The following is a 22,133-nucleotide window of genomic DNA, read 5'->3' on the forward strand; positions in this document are numbered from 1 at the left end:
TGTCTAGGTCTAGGTCTGACCCATAAAAAACTCCCAGCCGCGATCATTCAAGCTCTTTTTCCAGCTGCTAGGTTGACACTGACACTACAGAGTGAAGATGGCAGAACTGCTGGAAGCCAGCGTTTCTGAAAGCCTGTGTGGGACTGAGCCCCACCTCCACCCCGCTCTGTGTCTGCCAGTCTGGCACCACCTTGGACTGTACAAGAAATAAACTTTTTTGGTGCTAAATTAGTAAAAATTTGGCGTTCATCACAGCAGCTGGTGTTATTCTCACTGGTAGAATTTTTTTTTTTTTGTTTTACTGTTTGGAAAACACCATTTGAAATAACTATATGGGGATGCCTGCGTGGCCCAGTCAGTTAAGTGTCCAACTTCAGCTCAGTCGTGATCTTGCGGTTTGTGAGTTCGAGCCCCTTGTTGGGTTCTGTGCTGACAGCTTGGAGCCTGGATCCTGCTTTGGATTCTGTGTCTCCTTTTCTCGCTGCCCCTCCCCCTCATGCTCTGTGTCTCTCAAAAATAAATAAACATCTAAAAAAATTAATAAAAAAAGAAGTAACTGTATTGTACCTCATAATATGGTCATGCCATAATTTATTTAACCATTCTGTTATTATTGAGCATCTAACATGTTTATAATTTTGTCTTACAGTGTTGTGACAACTTACCTGCAAAAATCTTCATCTAATTTTCTCATTATTTTGTTTATATAGAACAGTGGTTCTCAAATGGGAAAGATTTGTTTACTGCCGCCCCCCGCCCCCCCCCCCCCCCGCCACCGCCCCGCTCCCACCCCTAGGGGACAATGTCTGGAGACGTGTTTGGTTGTCACAACTTGGTGCAGCACTGGAGAAGGGAGGCTTGGAGGAGAAACTACTGGCATGCTGGCATCTAGTGGGTGGAGGTCAGGGATGCTTCTAAACACCCTACAAGGCCCAAGACAGCCCCCCAACAGTGAAGAACTATCCAGCCCAAAATATCACCTGTGCCACAGCCGAAAATTCCTGGTCTTGAGACTAGAAGTAAAAATACTGCATCAAGGGACATTTTTAGGACTTTTGATTTGTTCTGTCAAGTTGCTTTTCAGAAAGGCTTCACCAGTTTGTCTTCTTATCAGCAGCCCATGAGAGTAACTGCCTCACTTGTTCTCACGGATACAATGAGTTTTGTTTTAATAAATTTTTTTTTATACTTTGCTACTTGAAAGTTGAAATAGAATCTCATTTTCTTTTGTGTTCCCTTGATTACTAATGAAAAAGAATTTTCCCATGTTCGGTTTTTTACTTTCTGTTGGTGAATTGTGTGTTTTTTTTCATCCTTTATTTATGGCACCTGTTTTTTTCTTGCCGTTTAATTTCCTTTGTGATGTTTGCCATGTTTTAGACATAGCGAAATCAAAATGTTTTGTACAGTCATATCTTTTGATTTTATCCTCTGGGACTTTTATTGTTTTTAGACTTAGCAATTCCTTCCCCGTTCAGAGATTAAGTAATCACCTATAATTTCTTCTAGGTTTTTGTGTTCTTCTTTTCATGTTTAACCTTTTTTTATTTGTCTTATTTATTTTGAAGAACTGTATATTTTTAAGCAATTGTTCCATTTCCATTTTCTTGATAATCCTTTATTTCTCCATTGATCTTATAACCAGGATTTTTAAAGAAGCCTTTAGCATGATTTGAAAAGATAAACTTGCATTTAAATATGTTTCTTATGATTAAAAATTTAACACAAATATGAACCATGGCCTTGAAGCAGGAAATTTTGTGGATGTTTAGAGAACAACAAATATGCCAGGAGGTCTGGGTTGTAAGGAGGGAGATAATAGCAAAAAGGAGGTTGGCATCACATTGTGAAAATCATTACTTGCCAAGCCTAGGGGTTGGATTAGTATGCATTGGGAAGTCATCAAAGGTTTTTAAGCAAAGGGATGGCATAATCAGAGCTATGCTTTAGGGAAATTAAGTGAGTAGTGTGGAGGAGGTAGAGGCTGTAGGACGCATTAGGAGGCTGTGAAAGCAAATGCACTTGAGAGGCAAAGGCCCAGAGTAGGAAGGGTCCGAGGTAAGAACAGGGGTCTCAAAAAGCGGATGCCCAAAAGGAGCCAGGCTGGGTTGCATCTAGTGGGTAGATGAATGCATGAAGTATGCTTAGACTGGTGGAAATGCATATATACACTGTCTGACCAGAACAGCGACTCTTCAGTTAGATGGGTTTTCCTATGTGAGAGTGTCGGTTGGTGTTGTCCTATCTCGATTTTTATGTTGTTCATAGGGAAGTTGTAAACCTGGACTTTTATGTGAGGTTTCCTGATTAAAAAAAAAAAAAAAAAAGTAACTGTGTGCAAACCAAATAAAACATGTTTGCTGGCCAGTATGTGCTACATTAGGCATACCTCAGAGGTAGATTCAGTAGGATTTGCCAGTCATTGGATATAGGGAAAGAAAGAGATTGAGAGGAATCAAGACAACTTCGGAGGAGGTGAAATGGTATAGTGATAGGTGCAGCCCCACACTGTAGCACAGCTCATTCTGGAGCTGGAATGACTGGGCTTGAATCCTGGCACTATGACTTACTAGTTGGGTGGCCTTGGCAAGTCACTTTATCTCTTACCTGTGAAATGAGGATGATAATATTTATCTCATAGGATTGTTCTGAAGATTACGTGTGTAAATATACGTAAAATGTATAGGCCAGTGTCTGGCACAGAGTCCTCTGATACTAGGTGATAATTATTATTTTTCAGTTTTTAACTTTATTTACTTGGGGGAGGGGAAGAGCAGAGAAAAGGGGAGAGAGAATCCGAAGCAGGCTCCCATGCTTAAGCGCAGAACCCAATGCAGGACTCGAACCCACAAACTGTGAGATCATGACCTGGGCTGAAATCAAGAGTCAGATGCTTAACTGACTGAGCTACCCAGACACCCCTAGGTGGTAATTATTATGTTGAGTAGTTATTAGAGTAAGCACTGCAGTTAAGAGAATAGGTTGTAGACCCAGCTGGCTTGGGTTTGAATCTCTTAACACTCTTCAGCTGTGTGACCATGGGTACATTACTTCACCTCTCTATGCCTGGCCTATAAAATGGGGAATAACAATACTTTCCTAATTCTGTTGTCTATTAAAGGAGCCAATAGAGTGGTCTAGTAGTAACTAGATTTGTTGAGTTCTTTTGAAACTACTTAGGCTTGTTAATGAGAAAAGCAAAATTGAGTGCCCTACCCAGTTAATTAACTGTGATTGTGATGACTTTATTTTCTTTCAAAATTCTCCCTTTGCCTTAGCTTCTTATCAGCAACACTCTGTGATTAAGGTTACAGATTGAGGGCACCTGGGTGGCTCAGTCAGTTAATGCAGCTGACTCTTGATTTCAGCTCAGGTCGTGACCTTGCAGTTCATGGGATGGAGCCCCACATTGGGCTCTACGCTGTCATTGCAGAGCCTGTTTGGGTGTCTCTCTCTCTTTTTCTCCCTCTTCCCCCACTCGCATGCATGTTCTCTCTCTCTCTCAAAACAAATAAATAAACATTAAAAAAAAAAAAAGGTTCCAGATTGAGCTTGAAGTTACCTTCCAAACTCTCCATTCCCTTAAGTTGGCCCCACCTCCGTCCCCTCTACTGTTGCTCTGGTTCAGGCCTTACAACTTCCTCCCACCTTTGTCACTCAACTCCTATGTTCCTTGTCTCCAGTCCTGTCCCTGCCACAGTTCATCCTCCTCACTGCCCGGGTAATCTTTCTGTATTGCAAAACTAGAATTAATTATTACTTTCGTTTTTGTTGCTGTGGTTTTGCTTACATGCCAATCACTAACATAAGAATTTTTAACTGAATTATAAAACTCTTTTCTAGAGCCAGACATATCAGGTAATCCATACCTTTTATTTTTTCTAGAGAAATCCTTCTTGCAGGCTTTCGTGTCCTGCTCCAAGCTTGACTAGTTGTCCTGTAGGGCCCTTCACAGCTCCCCTTCTTCCCTCTCCGACTTCCCTCCCTGTGATCCTGAGAATTCCTTTGCCTCTTTCCTGTCTTGTAGCCTCTGTTTCCTAAATTGCATTTTCTTTTTTGGTTTACACACATATGTTGCTAGAGCACATTCTCATTAGTTCCTTGAGAAAAGGTGCATGACAGGGAAAGTTTTTGAGACTTTAAATATCTGGAAATTCTTTAATCTTGCTTTCAACTTTGATTTGTAGTTTGGCTAGGAGTAGAATTCTAGATTAGAATGTTTTCCTCCCGAACTATTTTTTTTTTTAATTTTTTTTAACGTTTATTTATTTTTGAGACAGAGAGAGACAGAGCATGAATGGGGGAGGGGCAGAGAGAGAGGGAGACACAGAATCGGAAACAGGCTCCAGGCTCTGAGCAGTCAGCACAGAGCCCGACGTGGGGCTCGAACTCATGGACCGCGAGATCGTGACCTGAGCCGAAGTCGGATGCTTAACCGACCGAGCCACCCAGGCGCCCCCCGAAGTTTTGACTGTATTTGAGCCATTGTCTTTTTTTTTTTTTTTAATGTTTATTTTTGAGAGAGAGGGAAAGTCAGGGGCGGGGCAGAGAGAGAGAGGGAGAGAAAGAATCCAAAGCGGGCTTTGCACTGTCAGCACGGAGCCTGACTTGGGGCTGGAACTCATGAGCCATGAGATCCTGACCTGAGCTGAAGTTGGACGCTCAACCGCACAGCTGACTGAGCCACCCAGGCTCCCTGACCCATTGTCTTTTAGCTTTCAATTGCCTTTGAGAAGTCAAATGCTACTGATTTCTAGCTGTTTGTGTATTGGCAGATCTTTGTCTCTGGAATATTTTGGGATCTTTTCTTTACTTCTATCGTCCTGAAATTTCATAGTGATTCTTTTTTTATTCTTCTTCATTGTCTAGAACCTCATGTGCTTAATTTATGGGAAATTTTCTTTAAACATTTTTTTTTATAATTTATTCCTCTCCATTTTCTTTGTTCTCTACAGCTAGAACTTTTTATTATTAGTCAGATATGAATTTTCTTGGGTTGATGCTCTAATTGTGTTATTTGTTGTTCTCTCTCCCTTTTCTGTTTGTTTTTAAAAATCCTACTTCAGTTTGCTCTACTTTGGCTATTTTCTGCTGTCATTTAAAACATTGAACGCTTCTCTCTTGTCCTCTGAAAGTTCTTTTGTGTGGCATTCAGAGGTTCATGGCTACAGTCTTATTTGATTTCCCTGAAGACTTTATAATTTTTTGGAAGTTTTTTCCCCATCCTTTCATTACATCTGTTCCCTCTTGAGCTCTTTGTTTGTTTGGTCATTTTGGTCACTGTCTTTCAGTGACCGTGTCTTTCTTTGAGGAAATATCCCTCAAATGTCTAGTAATCTTTGGCTGACTGCTCATATGAGGAGTGAGGCACTAAAAACTGATAGGAGACTCTGTATGCTTGGGTGGGTCTTGTGCACAGAAAGATTTCAAGGCAGGTTGAAAAGACTGTGAGGGGTTTTGTTTTGTTTTGTTTTGTTTTTAATTTGGGGAATCCCCTCATGTTTATATGTGCACCATATTCTTTGAACCAATTTCCCCAGAAACTTCTAGTCTCCTGCCAGAATATATACATGTAGCCGCCAGCATAGTAGAAATGAGCAGAGGAGCGCCTGGGTGGCTTCTGACTTCAGCTCAGGTCATGATCTCCTGGTTCATGAGTTCGAGCCCTGCTTTGGGCTCTCTGCTGTCAGTACAGAGCCTGCTTCGGATCCTCTGTGCCCCCTCTCTCTGCCCCTCCTCTTCTCATTCTGTCTCTCTCTCAAAAATAAATAAGTAAGCAACAACAACAACAAAAGTCTTTAAAAGAAGAAACTGAGCAGAGCAAAGGGGCTTGTGATATGGAGAGGGGTGTCCGGTGAAAAGAATCTCACCATTCAGAATGCAGATTTTCACAATCTCCCTGTGGTTTAGTGTAGCGTTTCATTTCTTTTTTCTTTTTAATTTTTTTAATCTTTATTTATTTTTGAGAGAGAGAGAGATACAGAGCATGAGCAGGGGAGGGGCAGAGAGAGGGAGACACAGAATCTGAAGCAGCCTCTAGGCTCTAAGCTGTCAACACAGTGGGGCTTGAACCCACAGACTGCGAGATCATGACCTGAGCCGGGGTCGGACGCTTAACTGACTGAGCCACCCAGGTGGCCCTGTAGCCTTTCATTTCTATCTTCACCTCTAAATGTCTGCAGAAAGTAGGTTTCCATCTTCTGCCAGGTTGCGGAAGCAGATCTAGGCTCTAACTGCTTCTTGCTTCTTACATAAGCTTATATCCCATCCTGTGTTTCAGCTCTGAATCCCTTCCCCTGAACTTCAGAAGCCTCAGTGCCTCAATTCCCTCTCATTCCAGCGTTCTGCAGCTGCACTTGGCACCCCTCCTTGCAGGCAGTTTGCTTTCCGTTCTTCCTGTCCTAGTGAATCAGTTATCATCTGTCCATCTGCTTTCCATCTTCCAAATTTTTGAGGATCTCTCTCCTCTGCTGTCATCTTTCTCAATCTTCTTGTTTTTATGGGCTTACAGCTTAAAAAAAATTTTTTTTCACTGTTGTTTTACTGGGGTTTCTGACCAGAAGTTGAGAAACTTGGGGGTTTCCATTTGCCCAAGTCACCCAGAGGTCTATTGCACTGACTTTTTTCCTGTCTGTCTCCTAAGCTGGGCAGATGCCTTCTCTCATTTTACTCTCTATCCCTAGGGCCCAGGACATAGTGAGCACTCCGAAGTTTGTTGAATGAACGAGTGAATCAATCAATGGTAGCTATCCTTTGGTAGTTTTGCAAAGCATTTGTTTTCTTGATGTTTCTGGAAGCAGAGTGCCTGCAATGCCAGGCTAGATTCTGCCATTGTGGTGAGGCCCAGCTCCTTTGAATGCAGCTGTTATTCACAGTATGCTCGAGTTACTTAGAATTCCCAGTGGGCATTGTTATGCAGAGGATTTTATTAAGTATCCAATGATGAATATATCTCCCCGCTTCTTATTACCAGCCCCCTGAAGCACATCCTTGATGCCCCCAGCTGACTTAATCACCACACAGCTCTCAAGTACCCAACGCATGTTTAATGCACTGCTCTGGTTTTGCCTCTGATGGCACCCATGAGAAGTCTGAGGGCCACTGTTTATCTTGTTAGAGAGAAGAGGTAGGAGGAAGCATCCCAGGGGGGAGTGTAACTCGCGCTTGGGCACATCTGCATTCTGCTGGGAAAGACGCAGATCCCTGAACGGAGCCCAGAGTGAGGTTGTGTGGGTAGTGGCCTCTGCCTCTTATCACCGGTTCAGCAAGTTTAATTTTGTTACACTAAAAATGAGGCTAAAAAAAAAAAAAAATCAAAAGTTCTGTCTTTTGGGCAACTCCTTGAATGCAAAGCAAGTTTCTCTGTTTCTTTTAAATTAAATTCCGGGTGTCACACTTTCACATTAGTGAAATTTGTGATAGATTAATGTTTTAGTATTAGTTTTTTTTTTTTTTACTTCTTTCCATTTTTAAAAATTTTCATTCCTTCTATATGTTCATCTTAATCCTTACTGTCACTTAATGCCTCCTTTTTGGCATTTCTACCTGTTTTTCATAAGTTACAAGTACATAAGCAAGTACCTGGAGAGTCACTACCAGTAGAGTAATCTTAGATCTTGGAAGCAAAACTTTATTTATCCTCTGGTTTTCTCCTTATTTCTTCCCTCTCTCTTCCTCTTCTGAGCCATAAAAGTAAGTAAAATAAACTTGCCTTGTAATCGGATATGATACAACATGTGTGTATTCTGGGGAAAATGTGCTGCTACTTTCTTGGGGAGAAGCCAGAACAGGAAGAGTCTGTATCCCCCCCCTCCCCGTGTGGAAGGGGGCGTCATTCCAGGTGTCATCACTCACTGCTCCACCTTCTCCCTCCTGGTGCTTTCTCTCTGTAGCGGTGACCCAATCATTACCTCCCCTTTCAGCATTCACTAGGAGCCAGGTAAACCAATCCACTCCTAATCCCAGATTTTTTCTTAGAGAGAAGCTTCTGTGGTTTCCATAAAATGATACACTTTCCAGTAGTCTCTCTTTAATGCCATAAGACTTTGAATAGAACCTTCTGGAGATGGATGCTGCCATTCTAGGAGTTGGGCTAATTCTTCTTTCCTGTTCTGCTCCCAGCATACATACATTACTAAGGGACATTTAAATGGTCCTGCCTGAACTCACAGCCCAATACCACTGTGGAAAATCATCTCTGTCCCTACATAGAGTAAACTTAAACCTGAATCAGAACCTATCCTCTGAATGTCTGTAATTATAGACGTTTGGGAGCTACTTTCTGGAATGTTTCAGGCACGCCAGACACATTAACCAGTCCTAGACTTGGCACACTCTCTAAACTTTTCACTTTATATGTCAACATTTATATATAATCCTGAGGATAGTATTAATCAAATAAAATACATCTCTTTTTAGACTCATGGTAGGCTGGCAAACTGGAAGATGTCTACAGGTCATTTTTCTATCTAGGGTAGAGGGAATAAAAAATTGTAAGGTGCTACTACAGTGTAGGAGAATTGTTGCAGGTGTTTTCTCCCTCAGTCTTAATAAAATTCCAGGTCTGTATCCAGTTTGTGATACAGTTGGACAATAGCCATTTTTTATTAAATATGGAAAATTAGAAACACCTGCCCACTAAGCTCTTCTAAGCACCTGATTGTAAACAACAGTAATAATGAGTCCTCTTCAGAACCGGTGCCTTTGCCTTCTTCTTCAGTTTTTGCTCTGAGATTTCTGGAAGAATTGCAACCTGATGGAAATACTCAGATTTACAGTCTGGTAGGCCTAGGTATAAATCCAAACCATGCTGTTTATTTGACTTTGAACCAGTTGCTTAATGCTGTTTCCTCATCTGCAAAATGCAGGTAAAATTTCCTACCGTATAGCTGGTGGGGATTAGGGATAATGTAAATAAAGCACCCGATACATCATAATTCACTGACTCACAGATGTACATTTCTTTTTCACATTTTAGTATCTCCGAAACCAGGATGATCTTAAATTCAATGAGTAAGCATGCCGTCATTGTTGAATTGCAACACTGTTGTCCCTTTATTTGTGGTACCTATTGTAAAGTGCTTCTTAAATTGATGACAACTTTGAATTGACAAAATGTGGCGTGCCTCGCTCTCACTGAATAGTAGTCATACTTATGACATACTTTTTTTCTAAGAAAGATTTTAATGGCACCCAGAAAGAATCTGAATTTTTCTAATTTTCCTAGACTTTAATCTGGAGTACCATAATAATTATTCTTAGGAAGAATAGTAATATATATAATAGTAAAATAACAAAAAATAATAGTGGCTCCTGTTTAATCCCTTTATGTCTCATGTGAACAATGCGAAGGTAAAAGGGAGATTTCCTACGATTTAGCAAGAATATGACTGATTGAGGGGCACCTGGGTGGCTTGGTCAGTTGAATGTCTGACTTTAGCTTAGGTCATAATCTCGTGGTTGGTGAGTTTGAGCCCTACATCAGGCTTGCTGCTGTCAGCCTGTCAGTGCAGCACCCACTTCGGACCCTCTGTCCCTCTCTCTCTACCCCTCCCCCACTTGCACTCTCTCAAAACTAAATAAATATTTAAAAACAAGAAAAGAATATGACTGGTAGGATGAGGAGTAGCAAGTAGAAGAAGGGCACGGATGAATATGGGGGGGATTCATGACTTCTGCATAGACAAACACCAAGGTGGCACCTGAGTAGGAAAGTTTTAGTGAACCACAATTTTGCTTACAGAGAGGTGCTGGTACCACATACTCATTCTGGCATTCTTACTTTGGAGGATAGAATTTTCTTCCTTTATATCCTTGGGCAGACCGCAAGTCCAGTGACCATCAGTTTTGTTCTTCAAGTGTTTGTTGAGTGCCCCGCAGTGTGCTAGAGGCTGGAGTTACAGAGATGAATAAGACAACTCTCGGCTTCCAGAAGCCCGCATCTAAACCTGTCTCCTGCTACGCTCCTTTCCCCTTCACTCCTTCCTACATCCTTTCTTATTGCTTTAAATAGAAAATATATGAATCATCTCTTTTTGCTTTAGAACATATTTCCTTCGAAACTTTAATACGTTTTCTGGTGTTCACTTTCATCCAAAACAAGCATACCACTGAAAAACAAACATAAAAACTAACATGGTGAAAATTTTGATCATACTTGTAATTAGAAATTCTATCTATCAGTGTAACCTATGTTTAATGTCAATTTGGATATTTGTATAGTAAGCTAATATTAAAAAAATAAGCTAGGATATTAATTAAAATTTTGGTTTTCTTCAGTGACTGTGTTATGTTCCTTTTTTAGATCTTGGTGTAATGTCTCCTTTCTTTGGGGATTCCCAAAAAGGAATGTTATGTGCTTGCATGCCCAAATAAATTTTGTGCCAAAGGAACAGTGACAAATGCAACACAAGGGAAATGACATTTTCAGGTTTTTTAAATTAATATAATGAGAGAGATGAAGGAAGGCACTAATTTAGTGCATTTAAATTTTAAATAAATGTACAAAACAGATTAAGTGAATATAAATATATGACTTTAAAATTACCTAATTTACTCAATTTTATTAGTATTTAGCATCTGTAATAACAGCTAGCAGTAACTGAATACTTGTTACATGCCAGGCACAATTCTAAGCTCTTTAAATGACTGCTTATAACACTCCCATGAGACAGATATCGTTACCCCCACTTTATAGATAAGGAAACAAGGACAGAGACAATAACTTCCTTAAGGGAACATAGCCAGCAGAGAGAGTATTCAAACCTAGATAGTTCTAATCACTGTATTACCTTGGCATTGCTAAGTCCATTATTATTCAGGAGACAGAATCTGTAGCTGTTAGAAAAGTTACTAAAGTTTAATTAAAGTTTGCCATTGAATTTGTCACTGAATAGCCAGCTGGGATTTTAGAAAGAAAAGCAGCATGTATTTAAAATGTATCACCAACCTTTTCTGTTAACACTGCCACATAATTTTGAAGAATAATATTTATTATTTAAAATAAAACTGTCAGAAATTCATTCTAAGTGGATCTCATATATAAACCATTGGCATTAGAGTAAAGATTATTAAATAAAAACCAGTGTAATAATAATTTCAGAAATCTAATAAAGCTGGACTTGGGTGGTCACTGAATGTGAGGGCCATAAGACAGGGAAAAGTGAATGATAGATAATGCTGAACTTTTGACTGGTTGGAAGAAATAGTGATAGCATCCACTTCTTTTGTTTATCATGGAAGTCACAAGAGTGAAGGAGACTTGGGAAAGGCAGTGAGGGCTTGAGGTTGAGGTGACTGTGAGATGGCGTGGTGGGATTTTGCAAAGCAGAGTGAGGAGGTACCAGTGGGGGGACCTGAAGTCCTAGGTTCTAGACTTGCCCTTGCTGGTCATTTAGTGGGTTGACCCTTGGACAAGGTACTTGACATCACTTGGCCTTAATTTCTACATCAAAAGACATTGGAGTTTTATTGGTAAGTGGTTTTCAAATTCTGCTGTACAGAATCCTTCAGGGTGCCATCGATTCTCTTAATGCTTGGGGAGAAGAGTAAACCCTAGTCCAAGTTAACCTAAACAAGTATACTTTAATCACACAAATCACACATATTTGTAATTTGTTTTAAGGAAAGTTTGAAAACTGGTGGATTCGGTGATCTCTTCCAGCTCTAAAATTTTCCGTCTCTTGTTCAGAAATCTGAGTTTGGAATCATCCAACAGCAATAGAATGGATTTTCTGGAGTGAGCAAATGTACAGAGAGCTGAGATTGTGGGCCATTTATTCTTGAACAGTCAGAAGCCATGCATTTCAGGTCTAAGTCTGCATTAGGACCTGTCCTTTACAGTGAGCGGGCTGTATTGATATTCCTTCCTGAGTGGTAGCAGAACTTCTCAGTTGTTTCTTGATTTCCTAACATATTTCCAGGACCCCTGGGGTCTCCTTTCCATCCAGTTTAAAAATTTCTTGCTTAAACCATTATCTGCTGGCCCCTGCAAATAAGCTGTCCTTTCTTGGGCTTTCATCCCTCTAAGAAATGTCTCTTCTGCCCCTTGTATATGCGCTTGAACACATACATGCTTTCTGTCTGTCTCTCTCTCCAAATTTCTCCGTTATATCCTGCCCCGCCAAAGCCAAGATTTTACGATTCAGTGTAAGTACTGTCTTCAAAGGGTGACTGAGTACACTCCAACCCCCTACAGAACAATGTTTTATAGCTTACTCAAAGTCAGGTTGGCCGGCAAGTGTAGAATGGAACAGTTTTGATTGGACTGAGACAGCATTTTGGCAGAATATGTCTCCTAACCCAGGTCAAATTATTGCATAAGAAACTTGAGTGGATTATGTCATTTAAAAACTTATTTGGGACTAGGTTATCTGCCTATCACTCCCCCAAATAAAACTGAAGATGTAGGTGAAACTGAGAATGGGAAATAAGTTTCCAAAAATGATCTTAACTATTTCAAGGAAGTAAGGTAAAGTCAGCTCCCTAAAAGGACTACCAAGACTCTAGGATTTTTACGTGGTCATCATTTCGTGGCTCAAGAGCTATGTAGAATGGAGACAGTTGTTTGGAAAAAGCATTCTAGGTGGATAGCATGGGGCTGCAGTGGGAGGTGTTAGGATGTTGAAGGAGGGAGAGGAATCCTTAAGTTACCTGGAGGAAATGTTAGGAAGTAGCATTTCTTTCCTCTGGTGTTCAGCATCGACCTTACCGCTTGAGGACCTTCGTGAGAAGTAGCACACACTCTTCCGTAGGCTGCAACTTGGCAGTTACAGCACATAGTACAGATGCCTGTTGTATTGCATCAAGTTTACATGCAGCATCAAGTTTTTAAAAAAATGAAACCATTATAAATTCTGGCAGTTTTTATGGTATAATTAAAATGTCTAACAGGATACCTCTGGGAAACTAAATGCAGTTTTACTATTTATAGAGCCAGCCGAGGTGGTGTTTCTTGCCAACTTTCATATCTTATGACCTATAAATTGCTCTTAATAGCTAATCTGTCATCTCAGCTTCTCATACAAGAAAGCTTGTTTCCTTATTAATCTGTTAATTTGCATCTGCAAAGGACATTTACAAATCCTTGGTTCGAAAACATTGCTGTATTAATGCTGGGCATTATAAATAATTTATCACCTGTGATAGCAACTCTTAGGTCTAGGTAATAGATCTTTCTGACACTGTGTTATTCTTCCAACCCTAATATAATTTTGATAAAAATAATTGTTATGAAAGCTCCTCTGGCCCCACACTATTAGAAAAGGCTGACAGGTTACTATGGAGAAGCTGTAATGACTGCTAACCACTCTCTAAGCTCAGAGTCATAGATTCAAACCAACTGTTCCCACTATGGCATAGTACGTGGTGGAAAGAATTCAGATGTGCACAAACCACCCTCTTTTCTTTTCAGTAACAAGTGCACAACAGGCCTCCAACCCTAGCTTTAGGTATTGGGACAAACTAGTTAGATTGAGTATAATAAAGCTGGCACCAATTATTGAGCACACACGCACAAAAATGATTGAAGAATCCCAAAGACCATATAATTAAAACTTGCCGGTTTGGGTGGTATTTAAGTCTCTTCCTCAGGCTGTTGGCTGTTCACAAATCTTAGAGATCCCCTTTCAGGAAGCATTCTTCTTACCAACAGCTTCAGTATTTAATTATTTTGTTTGTGTTTTGTTGATTTGTTTTATTCTCTATTTAAATCCAAGAAGGATTTGTGGGAGCAGGGCATAAAACATATATGGGAGGAAATCAGAGTAATGAGAGCATTAGGATTATGTCATAAGGCTGAAGCCAGGACAGAGTCCACACATATTAGGGGATTCTGTCTGGGGAAACTCTGCGTCGAGCCATAAGCTTCCTGGTAATCCAAACAAAAAGGTAAATTTGACCACTTATAATATTCACAGTTTTTTAAAAAGATAAAACCATAGCATCTCCTTGGTAGAAGCATTGAAATCTGAAAGAAATGTTTCCATTGGTCTTTAAAAAGATGGCATTGGGTGATACCGTGGACAATGTCCTCAATAATACAGATAATAATTTCTTTTGATTATTTTTGTCCAGTTGGTTTTGTGTGACTGTTGAGTAGGTCACTCTGAGTGATCATGACCATTAACCTTTTACACAGACTTACTTTATCAGCTCAGTTGCTGATAAGGGTAACTTTTCAAGCTACAGTACACTTATTAAATAGAGTGTGTGTCATTTCAGACTGTAGGGAGTGCACAGACCCCATAGAACCGAATTCAGTCTCCTGTTTCTGTAGTTTTCTATTGGGGTGGCTATTGATTCCCTCTAAAGAGGCCTGCAGTTTGGCTAAAGTATTACCAAGTAGGCACTTGTCTCTGGGTTGAGACCCCTCCCCTGCTCACACTCTGTGTCTCTTTCTCAAAAAATAAATAAACATTAAAAAAATTTTTTTAAAGAAAGCTTTTAAGAAGATTAGCTAAGTTCTGATTTTAGTACTTAAATCTTCTCAGATTTAGTTTTTCTATAAAAATATCTAAAATTTCCACATCCATAGCCTATGGTAATTGGTCAATGCCTAAACTCTCATCATCCAGAAACATGATAATTCAAATAATTGAATGACTAGGTAGTGCTAACTTTAACTATGATGACTAGAGCATGAAAATTACTGATTTATGCTAAGTATCATATTGATAAGGCCTAGGCCAGCTTATGCTATAATAACAATAAATCCCCAAATCTCAGTGGCTTAAAACAACAAAGATTCCTTTCTTGTGCCCAGTGCATAGTCATTATGGGTCAGCCAGGGCTCTGTGCCATATTGCTCTGCTTGTCACTTGAAGTTCAATCCTGGTGAAGCAGTGTGTGGCAAAAGGAAGAAAGGACGCAGTGAAGCACCCACTGTTCCTAAAGTTTCACCTGGATGTGATTACATGTATTGGCCAAAGAAGGTCATGTAGCCACTCACACCCGACTTCATGTAGGCAGCGATGTGAATCTTACCTGCTTGGAAGGAGAGAAGCCAGAATATTTGTGAACAGCTCGAAAGACTGAGTTAAATATCAACGGTGCTTAAAGTAATTCTTATTATATTCTAACTGGTTGTTATTTCAGCGAAGCATTGTGTTGTTGGGACTACTGATCTCCCCTCTTTTTACCTGTTTCCTGGAAATACATGAAAGTACAGATCTGATCGTGTCAGCCCCCTGCTTAAACTGGTGGCCATTATTGCCTCACTGGGTGGATTGTAAATTCCTCAGTGGAGGCTCAACTGTAATGTAGTCAAATGAGCATGAGAACTAGGGTCTGAAGTGTGTGGGTCTGAACCCTGGTTTTGCTATTAACTATATACTTTTAGGCATGTCACGTTAACACTTTGAATCTAGTGTTATCTCACAAATGTATATAATAATAACAACACACTTCAAAGAGTTGTCATAATGATCAAATGAAGCAACATACATGGAAATGGAAAACGCTTTAGATTTTGCAAATTGACGGGCAGATAGAACTTCTCCATACCTGCTCCCCTGTAGCTACTGTCCCTACTCCCAGGTCTGAGTCGCTTCTTGGTCTCCAATAATTACACACGCTGTCAGACGTCATGCCTTTGTTTATACTGTTACCATTTCCCAGAATTATCCACTCCTCAGAGGAGCAAAACTCCCAATTTATTTATTTTTAAATTAATAGACTTCATTTTGTAGAGCACTTTTAGATTTATAGAGAATTGAGTAGATAGTACAGAGAGATCCCACTTGCTTGCTCTCTTCCACTCAGTTTCCCCTATTCTTAACATTTTGTGTTAGTGTGATACAGTTGTTACAAATGACAAATCAGGGGTGCCTGGGTGGCTGGTTGGTTGAGCGTCCGACTTCGGCTCAGGTCATGATCTCACGGTCTGTGAGTTCGAGCCCCGCGTCGGGCTCTGTGCTGACAGCTCAGAGCCTGGAGCCTGTTTCAGATTCTGTGTCTCCCTCTCTCTCTGCCCCTCCCCTGTTCACGCTCTGTCTCTGTCTCAAAAATAAATAAACGTTAAAAAAATTAAAAAAAAAAACCAAATGACAAATCAATATCGGTATATTATTGCCAGCTGAAGTTCACAGTTCACATCGTTTACATTAGGGTTCACTGTTGGTATTGTACAGCCTATTGACAATGCATTGTGTCCTGTGGCCACCATTTAGGTATCATGCAGAAGCGTTTCACTGTCCTAAAAATTCTCTGTACTCCACTTATTTATTCATTCTTTCCCTGCAACCACTGATTTCCTGTTTTCTTTTTTCTTTTTCTGTAGTTTTGCCTTTTACAGAATGTCAATAGTTGGGATCATACAGTATGCAACCTTTTCAGACTGGCTTCTTTCATTAAGCAATGTATATTTAAGGGTTCCTGGATGTCTCTTTGTGGCACCATCCTTTCTTTTCAGCACTGAGTAATATTCCATTGTAAGGATGTCCCAGGGTTTATGCATTCACCTTTTGGAGGACGTCTTGGTTGCTTCCAGTTTTTAGTAATTATAAATTCATATGCAGGCTTTTGTGTGAACATAAGTTTTTATTTCATTAGGGTCAGTACATGGGAGCAGGATTGCTGGATCATATGGTAAGAATATGCTTAGTTTGTAGGAGACTGCCCAACTGGCTTCCAAAGTGCCTGTCCCATTTTGCATTCCTACCAACAATGAAATGAGAGTTCCTGTTGCTCCACATCCTCACCAGCATTCTGTGTTGTTAGTTTTTTGGATTTTAGTTATTCTAATAGGTGTGTAGTGCTATCTCATTGTTTGAATTTTCAATTCCCTGGTAGCATATGATGTGAAGCATCTTTTCTTATGCTTATTTGCCATCATTATATCTTCTTTGGTGAGGGTGTCTATTCAGATCTTTTGCCCATTTTAAAATTGTTTTTTTTTTAATTTTTTGTTAAGCTTTTAAGGTTTTGTTTATTTGTTTGCATATTTTGGATACAAGCCTTTTGTCAGATATGTGTTTTGCAAATATTTTCTCCCACCCTATGGCTTATCTTTTAATTTTCTTAACAGTATCTTTTGCAGAGCAGTTTTTTTTTTTTACGTTTATTTATTTATTTGAGAGATACACTGCATGAGTAGGGGAGGGGCAGAGAGGGGGAGAGAGAGAGGATATCGAGCAGGTTCCACACCGTAAGTGCAGAGCCCAGTGTGGGGCTTGAACTCATGAAACCGTGAGATCATGACCTGAACCAAAACCGAGAGTTGGATGCTGAACCGACTGAGCCCCCGGGCGCCCCTACATAGCACTTTTAAATAAAGTTCAACTTATCACTTTTTTCCCCCATGGGTCATGCCTTTGGTCTTATATCTGAAAATTCAATTGCCAAGCCCCAGGTCCCCTAGATTTTCTCTCATGCTATCTTCTAGGAGTTTTATAGTTCTGCATTTTACATTTTGATCTGTGAGCCATTTCAAGTCAGCTTGTGTTAAAGATGTAAGGTCTGCGTCTAGGTTGACCTTTTTGCATATGTGCATGTCTGGTTGCTCTAGTACCCTTTGTTGAAAAGACTATCCTTTATCCATTGAATTACCTTTGCTCCTTTGTCAAAAATTAGTTGACTATGTTTATGTAAGCCTAGAGACTTTTCATGAATGGACGAAAAGATGAACAAATCAACCGACAGACCCTAAATATGCCAATGTCTGTGTCAGCTTTGACCACTTGAAGTAAAGTGCTTTTAGCAATATTAAGTGTTGGATGTGCCAATGATTCTAGAATACCCCTGGGTAAAGGGCGAATTTTCTCATGCCTACATTTGAAGAAGAATATGAGTAATGCGCTTCAGTATATGAAAATGATTATACATCTTACCATCAATGGGGCAAGTGTCTTGTGTTGTCTTTGTAGTTCTGGTGACATAACTTCATGTTCTATTTTCTGGTCATTTTCTACCACATCTTTAAACTTTTTATTTAGTACTTACCACAGCACTGGAAGGTATTGTCCCATTTTACAGACAAGGAAACTGGGGCTCAAAGACGTCACATAACTTGTGCAGCATCACACAGTTTGTCATTGAACCTGTGTGTGCCTGATCTGAGAGTCTGTCCCTTTTCTTCTACATCGCTCTCCCTCTTGGGTTGTAGTGGGTTAACCTAGGACCTTGGGATTGTGGATGCTGAACTCGCAGGCATGGAATACAAGGTGCATGTGGATTTAGTCAGTAAAGAAGAAAAACCACATTTCTGGTACTAGCTAGTGTATTCCCCCCCCCTTTTTTTTAATGTTTATTTTTGAGAGAGAGAGCGTGCAAGAGCAAGCAGGGGAGGGGCAGAGAGAGGGAGACAGAGCATCCAAAACAGGCTCTGCATTGATAGCAGAGAGCCCGATGCCGGGCTCGAACTCACAAACCCTGAGATCATGACCTGAGCCCAAGTCGGTCGCTTAACTGATTGAGCCACCCCGGTGCCCCTGTATTTACCCCTTTAAGAAACTACCTGCAGTATTCTTTGTATGTGCAGTTAATCTCCCCACAAAATATAACCCATATGAAAAATACATACAGTAAGAGTTGGGGGGGATTGCTAGATGTGAAGGAAAACAATCATAGGCTTTAAAATAATCTTTAATGGAAAATAAAGTAAAATAAAATAATCTTTAATGGTCATGTTATCAATGTGGTTATAGTTTGGGTAGTTTAAACTTTCTCTATTTTATGCTCAAGCTAAAAGTTTAAAGGTGGTTTGAAAATGTATGAGCAAATTTCCTTCTTTAGTCTCATGAAACAGACTTGTCAGATGTGGTTCTTCTGCAAATATTCAGGTCACAGAGCAAAGGGTGAGGACTCCTGTGTGCTATGTCTACAGCTGATATCATGCTTTGGCAGGAACATGAGTAATTTATATCCTGTAGAAAGAGAAAAGTATTGTCTTATCCCAACCAGATAGTTTGTTAGCATAACTGTTTGTGTGCATTTTAGTATTCAAATACAGATGTTCCAAAATGTTTCCACTGTGGGAAGCAGCTGCTGCTATTCTAGCACAAAAATCTCAAAGAGATTAATCTACAAAGGCAGTGTGAACCTTAGTGGCAAATGTAGCATCTGCTTGAGGTGGGGCCTGTGATTCCCCATAGAGGGTGGATCTTCAGATTCTCGTTAACAGCCCGAAACCATGTTTCAGATCTAAGCTTATTCTACAGGAACAGGAACAAAGACAAGTGATTAATTTGTAATTCACTTAGCTGATAAATATCATCCCATGTTATTTGCCCAAGGGCTGTAAAACACTGGACTTTATTTCCTGTGGCAACTGATAGGAATATAGTTGTTTGGTCATAATGACTGATGTTTTCAGTTGCCATTACTGGCTTCTGCTAGGTGACAGAGCTTCGCCCAGCCAGCTTGCAGTCGTAAACCATCCATCCACACCTTAGTGATGCACTCACAGAGAACTTTATGGTTTCTGCAGGACACTCACATGCACTGCTTCATCTGTCCCCATCCTTGCCTTGGAAAGTATGTACACTGTCCTTATCAGTCCAATTTACATATAAAGGAAATCTGGATGAAGGAGTCAAGTGACTTCTCGGGGTTACACAGCCAGGGCTTCTGACTAAATCCTGTTCCATCCTTATATTGCATCAAGACTGCCTCTCTAATTTCAGAGGCTGTGATGTGTGCTTCATAAATTATATTATCCTTTCTAGAGATGCTGGTTTCCGGGACACCTGCCATGGAGAGCCGCAGCCTGATGGCGCTGCCTAGTAACTGGAGGGTGCCCCAGGAAGAGCGAATATAGTAGTCCTTCCCTCATTTTCCCACACCCCAGAGGGGTAATGCCCAATACTCCCTTTCCTTATGTTCAGAGAACTTCAGCCATGGAGCTCCTGTGTCTCCGTAGCATTTAGAGAAATGAAAATCAGAAGCAGGAGATCCCGTGGCTATCATTTGCCATAAGCTGGAAGTTCCTAGGATCAGAGATGCCTGGGGTGTTGTGCCTGCCCCAGGCCTTATAAAGTCCATCCCCTGCAGTGTTTGAGGGCTCATTGCCTCCAACCAGATCTACGATTTGGAATTATCTAGTGAATTATTTATGTTTTTTACATTTGACGGAGGCTCATGGCTGAGTTTGAAAACACTCAATTCCTGGTGCACTGCTGGGACCTAGAACTGTCTGGAAAACTGAGGCTCACCTCAGAGCAGTTAAGTTTCTAAAGGTCCCAGAGCTAGTAATGGGCAGTACAGTTTTAAATCAAATGTGTCTGATTCTCTTTTTTTTTTTTTCTTTTTTGAAGTTTCTTTATTTTGAGAGACAGATAATGTGAGAGGGGGTGGGGCAGAGACAGAAGGAGAGAAAGAGAATTCCAAGCAGGCTCCACACTGCCAGTGCAGAGCCTGTCGCGGGGCTTGATCCCATGAACCATGAGATCATGACCTGAGCTGAAATCAAAAGTTGGGCACTTAACCATCTGAGCCACCCAAGCACCCCAAGTGTGTCTGATTCTAAGTTACACTAGCTCTTTAGTGAAAAATCTGTGTGCAACAAAGATTTCTAGGTAGGAGGGTTAGTGGACTGTGTTCTGCTCCTTAACCAGGCTTGGGTGGAGAACCCCAGAGAGTGAGGTGGGAGGACCCATTACAGAAGAAGAGGAAAGAGGCTCTGAGTCCCTGGGCCTGCAGCAAAGGAGGAAAAGGAGACTGTTGGGTGGGGGGAGGGGAGTTGTGGGCAGCAGAAAGGCCCGTGTGCAATGTGCTGATGTGCACTTCTAACCTTGTCCCAAAGAGACTCCTCAAGTGGGAAGCTGAGACCAGGATATGTCCAAGTGGTGTGCTCTTTGGTGACGTCATTGCTGCTCCTGCTAGAAACACACTACTGCAGCATTGTGACCTCTCTGGAATCATTTGTGCTCTTCTCTACTCAGAGAAAAACCCAAAAAAGTAAATTTCTAAGTATTTATTTCCCCTCTGTTTTCCCAAATCTCTTTGTTGGAACATCCGTGAAATGATAAAAGCAACTTAAAATGGTATGGAACCCTTTTGCAAATACACAATTTGCAAACACCATTCTTTATGGTGGTCAGTGCTTGAGTGATTTTGATCAAGAACTGCTATTTCGCAGGCAAAGAAATAGAGTGGCAAATCACTCACTTCATAAAATATTAATAAAAGTGTTCTGAAGTGTATGAAGAACACATCTCATAAAGAAATACCCTTACTCCAGGTGGGACAGCTTTGCTTCCTTGTTATTCCCTAGCCTTGGGGCCCTAGTGGAAATCATTTGCCTACCTGTGACTGAGCACACCCTTGGTTCTGCCGGGATCACATGCTCCTGTCGAGAAGAGGGTTCATTATGAAGAAAGGAGGATACATGGGTTTAGCTGTAGGCACAGTATGAACGAAGGGAAGGGTAGGCAAGTCTCCAACTTGTAGAATCAAAAGGTGGGTGGGGGATGGGTTAAACAGGTGATGGGATTAAGAAGGGCACTTGTGATGAGCATATAACCGGGTGTCGTACGGAAGTGTCGAAGCACTAAATTCTACACCCGAAACGAATATTACACTCTATGTTCATTAACTGGAATTTAAATAAAAACTTAATTATTAGCAATTAAAAAAATAAGGAGGTTAGAAAAAGCCCAGTGTAACTTCCCTTTTATGTCTCTGCAAAGGAGTTAGAAACCAAAGACCTAGAATCCAAGACTATATACACTTGGGGAAGATTCCAGAACCCTTGTAACTCTTTTGTTGTTTTTGTTGTCCTTATTGGGTTCACTCTATCAACATACAGTCCTTTTCTGAAACCTTTAAGACAAAAAAGGCTCATGTACTTTTCTTTACACAAGAACCACAGGTGAGGCCAGCATTGTGAGGAGACGAGGAATATAGCATCTTTGTGCACAGAGGCCAGGGTCAGAAGAGCCTCTAGGCATGAGGAACAAAGCTGGAAGAGTCAGTGTGGGCCTGAAAAGAGGTGGTGAGGCCAGATGGGGACCCCCCCCCCCAGTTAGAGGCCTAGGTTGGAACCACCCATTTTTTCCTCTGGGGTTTGTCCAAATCTAAGCCCTCCGTGGTAATCAGCACTGGTAAAGTCCCACTGAGGGAACAAAAAGATAAGAGAACAGGATCCGCCAGTGGGTTCCGAGTCACAAAATTATCAATCATCATCCTAAACATCTCCC

The 22,133-nt window shown here is 40.7% G+C and overlaps 1 protein-coding gene across 6 annotated transcripts in view; it reads left to right on the forward strand.

The window, feature by feature from the left end:
- The window catches only part of TTC28 (tetratricopeptide repeat domain 28), a 635,539-nt gene that overhangs the window by 428,236 nt on the left and 185,170 nt on the right, over positions 1 to 22,133 (forward strand). The gene's annotated exons all lie outside the window — the stretch shown is intronic.

The sequence above is a fragment of the Prionailurus viverrinus genome, chromosome D3, assembly GCF_022837055.1.
Source record: "Prionailurus viverrinus isolate Anna chromosome D3, UM_Priviv_1.0, whole genome shotgun sequence".
NCBI lineage: Eukaryota > Metazoa > Chordata > Mammalia > Carnivora > Felidae > Prionailurus > Prionailurus viverrinus.